This window comes from Hyla sarda, chromosome 3 (genome assembly GCF_029499605.1).
Source record: "Hyla sarda isolate aHylSar1 chromosome 3, aHylSar1.hap1, whole genome shotgun sequence".
NCBI lineage: Eukaryota > Metazoa > Chordata > Amphibia > Anura > Hylidae > Hyla > Hyla sarda.
Window position 1 is genome coordinate 115,354,123 of NC_079191.1, and position 8,824 is coordinate 115,362,946.

Below are 8,824 nucleotides of genomic sequence, written 5' to 3' on the forward strand. Positions count from 1 at the left end.
AATGATGTGTACCTACGAAGTGGTCGTCTATCTACTGAATGGATAGCAACCAGGAGTGTGTTGTCTGTGAAGAAGATGGAAGACCAAAGGAGGGAAAGTGGACCAGAGAGCACATACAGGAACATGATGGTGATAACAAGCAAAGACTCAGAGAAGCCATCATGGAGTGTGTATCATAGCTGCTGCTGGAAGTGCTCACACCGCCTACATTATGTGTGGTCTTTGGCCGCCTGTGCAATTTACTAGTCAAATGGATATTGCTGGGGAAACCTAACTCATTTCAGGATCGCTATTTCCCCTTTAAATGGTGCAATGTATTGAGCTTTCTTTTGACATTGATGATGAGATTGAAGTTGCATACATATATATCCTTCTGGTTTACAGTGTACAGATGTAAAGAGACAGTCTTCTAATCCCTCTGCATACTGTAACCCCAGCTAAACACTCATCATATGCCATCCATATCGCGTGTCTACCGATCTGCTGTATATTTCTTCATCAAATGAGGTGTATGAACTGGGCTTGAAGTAATTATGGAAATCCCTTATTTGATAGTATTTTGCAACACATCTTGAACTTATGTTTATTTTTTGGTTTTATTTAGGTGTTGATGTTTTATGCATCAGCTGAACATATGCACTTCCATCCCATGACCAAAGCAAGGCTCTTTTAGTTCTCATTCTATGTCATTCATTAAACAGCCTCTCTAGCACCAACTTTTGCATTCACTGTCTCTCCCCTGAAAAGGTCACACTCTCCTTAGCATTTAATAAAATAAAAGAATATATTTAATATATACTGTGAAAGAATGCATAAGGAGATGCTTTTAATGCTGCCTTTTTCTCCACTTAGCCTTCTGGTCTAGGGTGTCAAAAATGGTATTGCACCTCTTACTGGTTTCTTTCACAAAAAATCATCTTTTGGATTTTTGTAGCCATTAAGCTTTTTGATGCTCAGGAAGTCTTGATGTTTTATCACTGCATCGCAGCCCCCTCCTTGAGTTCAGAGAGGCTTAAAGGGGGACTCCACTGGCCAGCATTCGGAAGTAAATGTTCTGAACACTGTGGGAGTAGACCACGCCCCTCGTGACATCATGACCATGCCCCCTCAATGCAATTCTATGGGAGGGGGCGTGACGGCCGTCATGCCCCCTCCCATAGACTTGAGGGGGTGTGGCCGTGATGTCATGAGGGGCGTGGTCTACTCCCACAGTGTTCAGAACATTTACTTCGGAACGTTGGCCAGTGGAGTCCCCTTTTAAATGATTCCCTACCTGCTTCCGATTAGTAGCCTTTCTATTTAGCTGTCTGGCACGTATATCCGCTCCTTAAGAGTAGTTCAGATTGAGAGTCATAATAGGTGAAATATTAGTCGCACATTACATTTCTGTATAAAATAAGACTGACCAGATACACTATAAAAGTTTTCTTTCCTATAAAAACAATGTATATTTAATAAGATGTGTCTTTTTTGATTTAGCAGTTTTCTGGGTCACTTCAGTTTTGGCAATATACCAAGATGCTTACAGTAAATTATTTTCCTAGACAACCTTCCATTCCCTATCCAGATCTTGTTAAACCACCCATCACCATAGCATGATATAGTTATTAAACCCTCTTTTCAGATATTGGGTTATATGCATGGGCTAAAGTCATCTCCATACAAAATTATATGAATAAGAAAAAGTAAGTATATCGGAATCGGTTTTCAGCATTCTCATTTGTACCTTTCCCAAAAAAAAAAATATATCTACCTGCTTTTTAGGACCCATACCCACTGGCAGTAGCAGTGTGCTCACAGCTGGTACTATTCTTTTTGTTCTTTGGAAACTATTAATAAAATGTTTGGATCCATTTTATCAAATGAATTACAAAAAGTGGTTAAAGTATGTGTACAGGTTTAGAAAAGCATGGCTTCTTTTTTCCAAAAAAAACAGTGCACACCTGTCCACCGATTGTACATGGTAATGCAGTTCAGTGCCGTTCACTTCAGTGGAGCTGAGTTGCGACACCAACCTCCACCACTGGAGAAGTGTAGAGCTGTTGGATGAAGGCAGACATGTCTTTCTTATCCTGTGCAGTACTTTTAATCTCAAATTGATGTCGCATTTGGTTTATGTTCAAGATGTTGGATACTTGAGAAATATTAACCATGTTATACCCTTAAAGGGGTTATCCAGGAAAAGAAAAACATTACCATGCCTGTCCTCAGGTTGTGTGTGGTATAGCAACTTGTCTGCAGTACTACACACAACCCAAGGGCAGGTGTGGTGCTGTTTTTGGAAGCATTTTTTTTATTTATTTTTTGTTCCTGGAGTACCTCTTTTAACCTTTCCAAAAGACATTGCATGGTGGTTGAAGACTGTAAATGCATTGTATTTGCACTGCTTGATCTAGCAACATTTTCTTCAATCTTCAAAGCTTTTATTCCAAGCAGATGACTCAGAATATTCTTGCTTGTCTCTTTTCATACTGTAACAAGAGTTCATTATTAATAAAGAAAACTGTGTTGTATCTGTTTCCCGACATTGTACTCTTGGTTAAGACAGCCCATCTGTTATCTCCAAGGTATAACTGCTCTTCAGAGTTTCCTGGTGTATGTCCCATATATTCATCCTTCTCTTTGATCTACACTTTCCAGAAATAGTATAAAGTGACATGCATATGGCAACGTCATACATGCAAAGACATACAGTCCCTAAAGCCCTGTACTGTGAGCACACTGGGTGCCGCCATATGGTTCCTCTGTACAGACCCACATTGTGAAGGTAGAAGCAAATGCAAGAAGAGGTGTAGAAAATCCTCAGATTTTTGTTTCCTTTCAGGATCCATACGAATCGGTAGCATACAAACATCCAGAATCCTCGAGGCTCAATTTTTACCATATTTTTAGTTGACCCATAAGTAACTGTACCATTTATCAAAATATCTCCAGCCATTTGTAAGTTATGCAGGATCATACATTTTATAAAGTTGTACACTTTTCCTGCAGAGTCTTTCAAAGCTGGCATGGCCTTAGCAAAAGGAGTGAAACCTAAATGTGCCAACCTTTTGGCCCATGATTCTAGTTTGATGTTCGCCAACTGATTTATTCGTCAGCCTACTACACTTTGATAAATCTGGCATATTTGAAGTTTATCAAAGTTTGCAGTAAAAAGAATCGGACCGTTTTAGTAACTCGAAGGCTGCCTTCACACTCTAGAATCCTCCGTTTAAAGAACCGTTATAATGACCTGTTAATAAAACCATTAAACGGCCGTTACAAAATCCCATTATAGTCTATGGGATTTTTACATTTTAACCCTTCATAGCCCATTATTAATAATGGACGTTATTTCGTGAAGGGAGAGGTAACAGGAGAAATAGTGCATTCTCACGTCACAATATAACGGCCGTTATTAATAACTGTTTAAAACGGGTAATGTGAAAATCCCATAGACCATAATGGGATTTTGGAACGGCCGTTTTTAATGGTTTTGTTAGCGGGCCATTATAACGGATCTTTAAAACGGAGAATTCTATAGTGTGAAAGAAGCCTAAGCCTGGGATTTTGCTTTGACTTTGAAAATTTAAAGTGATATCATGATATGACTGTAATGTGTGAATGAATGCTTGGACTATATAGCAACTTTTGACTGTACTATATAAGCCCAAAATTTTGTGTTGCTAAAATAGCTACTAGAAATTGTGGGCAAATAGAAATTAATTAATATGTGACTTTTTTAAGGAGTTTCCCCGCCACCGGACATAGACCTTCCAGCTTGGAAGTTTTGGGCCATATTCACAAAAAAGACTGTTCTGATTGTGTTTCTATTCTTTATATATCTTTAGCACTAGATGGGATAATATTGCATGCAGATGATGGTGGTTTAATTCTCATACCATTTTGTGATCTTTGTATACAATCATCTTTCTGAACAGTAATGCAAGGCCAGATAAATAGAGTGTAAATGTATTGACACACGACAATCCAGCTTATTGCTTTCCCATCAGAACACACATTCTTAAAAGAAGGTAAACACAGATTGTGGCCTCTGTTGACCTGCCCCTTGTCCCTTTCCAGCTCATCGCTTAAACTAGATCTCTGGTCAAAGTTCTCCCATATGTTAAAGTGTTACTGTCATAAAAAAAATTACATGTCACAGAGACTTAACGTAGATATGTCAAATTCTGTTCGAGTGAGGTCTTTGTGCTGAGACCCCAACCGATAGATAGATACAGTTAGATGAAGCTCTCTGCTGAGCGCTGTTTCTCCTCGCCATCTCTGTGATCAGTGAGGACTGGCCAATAGACTTTCTATAGAATCTGTCTTCAGCATCAAGGAGATATCGGTAAGTAACATCGCTCAGGAAAGCAGTTCTGCCAGTCAATGAAGGTTTCCTCACTCAATCCTTTACCAATCAAAAATGTTGACATATTTCTATAACACAGGTAAAGGAAGAGCAAGTCAGCATTTTTTTTTGTTGATCTTGCAACATTTTCACCCATATATAAACCTTGACAAAGACCCACACTTTATAGGAGTCAAAAGTTGCTGTTTTTATACATATGATATTTAAATAAATGTCAAGATGCACTAAAAAGAATGTGGTATTGCTCTTCTTGTATCTACTCTGTCCTGCTTTTGGAATGTTGTGTTGATATTTCTATGAAATGACAAAAGTTCTTTCTGTAGCAACGCATGGAAGAATGGTTTGGTCCGCATGCATTCACCGGCATGTTCGAACACAGCCTTAGTATTGTAATGCAATCTGACACCAAAGATGGCAGTCCTGTTTACCTTAAAGGGGTACTCCGCCCCTAGACATGTTATCAGACGAGATGTCTGATTGCGGGGGTCCCACCTTTGGGGACATTCGCGATCTCCCTGCTGCACCCGGCGTTCGTCAGGACCCCTCCCATAGACTTGCATTGGGGGGCGTGGCCTTGATGTCATGAGCCTCCGCCCCACATCGGAAGTCATCCGGCACGGAGCGAACTGCATTGGATGTCTGAGGTGCTGCAGCCGAGATTGCGGGGATTCTCAGCGGCGGGACCCCTGCGATCAGATATCTTGGATAGGGGATAAGATGTCTAGTGGTGGAGTACTCCTCAACGATGTTGGACGTAAATGTACGTCCTGGTGAGCTGGTACTTAACACACCAGGATGTACATTTATGTCCTATACATAACCGCGAGCATCTGAGCGATGCTCGGGTCATGAGCGGCAGGTCCCAGCTGCTGATAGCAGCCAGGGAACCGCCGGTAATGGTGGAAATCTGTGATTGCGCGGATGTCTGCCATTAACCCCTCAGATGCCGTGATCAATCCAGATCACGGCATCTGCAGCATTGCGGTCACTAAAATGGATGATCGGATCGTCCATGGTGTTGCCACGGCGATCCAATCATCCACAACAGCAGACGGAGGTTCCCTCACCTGCTTCCGCTGCCTTCCATGGGTCTTCTGCTCTGGTTTGCGATCGAGCAGACCAGAGCAGAAGATGACCGATAATACTGATCAGTGCTATGTCCTATTAAAGTTTAAAAATAAAAGTTAAAAAAGTATTTTAAAAAATTTGAAAATCCCCCTCCCCCAATAAAACGTAAATTGTCTCATTTTCCCTATTTCACTCCCAAAAAGTGTAAAAAAAAAAAATATGTATATAAAATATGTTATTGCTGCGTGTGTAAATATCCGAACTATTAAAATGTTAATCATATCATACGGCGAACAGCATGAACGTAAAAAAAAAAGTCCAAAATAGCTGCTTTTTTTTTTTATAACCTTTTATTCCAAAAAAAATGTTATAAAAAATTATTAAAAGTTTTATATAAGCAAATATGGTATAAATAAAAATCACCAAAAATTAGCTCTCATACTGCCGCTTATACGGAAAAATGAAAAAGTTATAGGTCTTCAAAATAGGGGGATTTTAAACGTACTAATTTTGGTTAAACAGTTTGTGATTTTTTTTTTAAGCGCAACAGTAATAGATAAGTATGTTATCATGGGTATCCTTTTAATTGTATTGACTCGCACAATAAAGAACACGTCATTTTTACCGTAAATTGTATGGCGTGAAAGCAAAACCTTCCAAAATTAGCAAAATTGCGGTTTCTTTTTAATTTCCCCACAGGAATAGTATTTTTATTTGTTGCACCATACATTTTATGGTAAAGTGAGTGATGGCATTACAACGGTCAACTGGTCGCGCAAAAAAACAGCCCTCATCCTAGTCTGTGGATGAAAATATAAAAGTTATGATTTTTTGAAGGTGAGGAGGAAAAACGAAAACGTTAAAATAAAATTGTCCTTTAAGGTTCAAATGGGCTGAGTCCTTTAGGGGTTAAAGTTGTACCAATAAAAACTACAGCTCACCAACAGGCCCTTGTCCATGTCAATCAAAGAAAAGAAAAAACAAGGGTGCCAAAGCAATGCAAAGCTAATTCATTTTTTTTTTCTTTTTGCACTTACGCACAGTGCACCCATCATTTATACCTCGTGATCAGGACAACTTTTCAGCCTATACATTTAAAAGCATGTTTCTATTCATTGACACCAAGCTAAACTACCAACTAACGTGAAAAATATATACATCATACAGTGACTTGTTGGTTTTGATGTAAACCTTGTTTCTCTTAGTTCATTCAGCAGCACAACATATAAAAATAGTCAAGAAGATATAGCTTAAACATTGAGCAGTTGAAAAAATTATCCCTTTTTAGGTCTGTGTCTCAAAATAGTAAAGAAGAAATAGCTTTTGATAAATCTCCCATGGGGGGAGATTTATCAAAACCTGTGCAGAGGAAAAGTTGCTGAGTTGCCCATAGCAACCAATCATATTGCTTCATTCATTTTGCAGAGGCCTTGTTAAAAATGAAAGAAGCGATCTGATTGGTTGCTATGGGCAACTTTTCCTCTGGACAGGTTTTGATAAATCCTCCCCATGGTGGGTAGAGAATGTGTTGGCCTGGCTAGAAGTAACAGTACATCCTTATCATCCCCCACCACTACTCTCACTATGAACTTCTGATTTTGATCATGGACTCCTTTTTCCCTCTTTGTTTCCTCTCCTTGTTCTCTATTCAGCATATCCACCTCTGCAACACACTCCAAAGACGTTCTGTCCTTACACAACTCCTAGTGGCTATCCTTCTTCTTAGCGCTAGTGGGGGGAAACAAAGACAGAGATGATGGAACAGAATGTCTAGAAGGGAAATTTTCACAAAGCCATAAATCTGTAGACAATGAGGAATCAACTGACCCCTGGCTCAATGCCATATCATCAGACTCTTCCTTCATCTTAGATGACCTAGAACCAACCAGTCCACAATGGCCGTATTCTCCTCTGAAACAACACAACCCCTGTAAAAAATGGACAACTTTGCTTTCTGATGCTGCTGCTACTACTACCACCAGGCACCTGACTGCTGCTACCATGAGCATGCTTACTGGCAGAGAACATGGCAGGGGTCCTCTTTCCTCTACCTTGTTCAGCAATCTTTTTACTAAATGTTATCAAGCACTTTTTGTCTAAAGACCATATTTGCCAGGTTCAGCTTGCTCATCTCTATTTACTATGTTTATGTACAGTACAGACCAAAAGTTTGGACACACCTTCTCATTCAGAGTTTTCTTTATTTTCATGACTATGAAAATTGTAGATTCACACTGAAGGCATCAAAACTATGAACTAACACATGTGGAATTATAGACATAACAAAAAAGTGTGAAAACTGAAAATATGTCATATTCTAGGTTCTTCAAAGTAGCCACCTTTTGCTTTGATTACTGCTGTGCACACTCTTGGCATTCTCTTGTTGAGATTCAAGAGGTAGTCACCTGAAATGGTTTTCACTTCACAGGTGTGCTGGTGTGGAGGAGGAGGTGTGATGGTGTGGGGGTGCTTTGCTGGTGACACCGTTGGGTGATTTATTCAAAATTGAAGGCATACTGAACCAGCATGGCTACCACAGCATCTTGCAGTGGCATGCTATTCCATCCGGTTTGCGTTTAGTTGGACCATTATTTATTTTTCAACAGGACAATGACCCCAAACACCTCCAGGCTGTGTAAGGGCTATCTGACCAAGAAGGAGAGTGATGGGGTGCTGTGCCAGATGACCTGGCCTCCACAGTCACTGGACCTGAACCCAATCGAGATGGTTTGGGGTGAGCTGGACCGCAGAGTGAAGGCAAAAGGGCCAACAAGTGCAAAGCATCTCTGGGAACTCCTTCAAGACTGTTGGAAGACCATTTCAGGTGACTACCTCTTGAAGCTCATCAAGAGAATGAGTGTGCAAAGCAGTAATCAAAGCAAAAGGTGGCTCGAACCTAGAATATTACATTTTCACACATTTTTGTTATGTATATAATTCCACATGTGTTAATTCATAGTTTTGATGCCTTCAGAGTGAATCTACAATTTTCATAGTCATGAAAATAAAGAAAACTCTGAATGAGAAGGTGTCTCCAAACTTTTGGTCTATACGGTATATACAGAGAGAAAAGAGAGGCCAAATAATAAATGTAAGCAAAAAGGGGGACTCATTACTCATAATATAGGCTCAGGCATCATCTATTAACCTCTTCAGGACCCATGACGTATGCATACGTCATCACACCCTGGGTCTTAAGGACCCATGACGTATGCATACGTCATGTCTTTTCCTGGTCTCCGCCGCTCACCCGGCGGAGATCGGAAGCGGATCCCTGCTGAAATCCTTCAGCAGGGATCCAGAGCAAACGCCGAGGGGGGCCATGTAGGCCCCCCATATCGGCCATAGCCGCAAATCGCAAGGGAAATCGCCCTTGCGATCTGCGGCGATACCGGGCTGATCGGG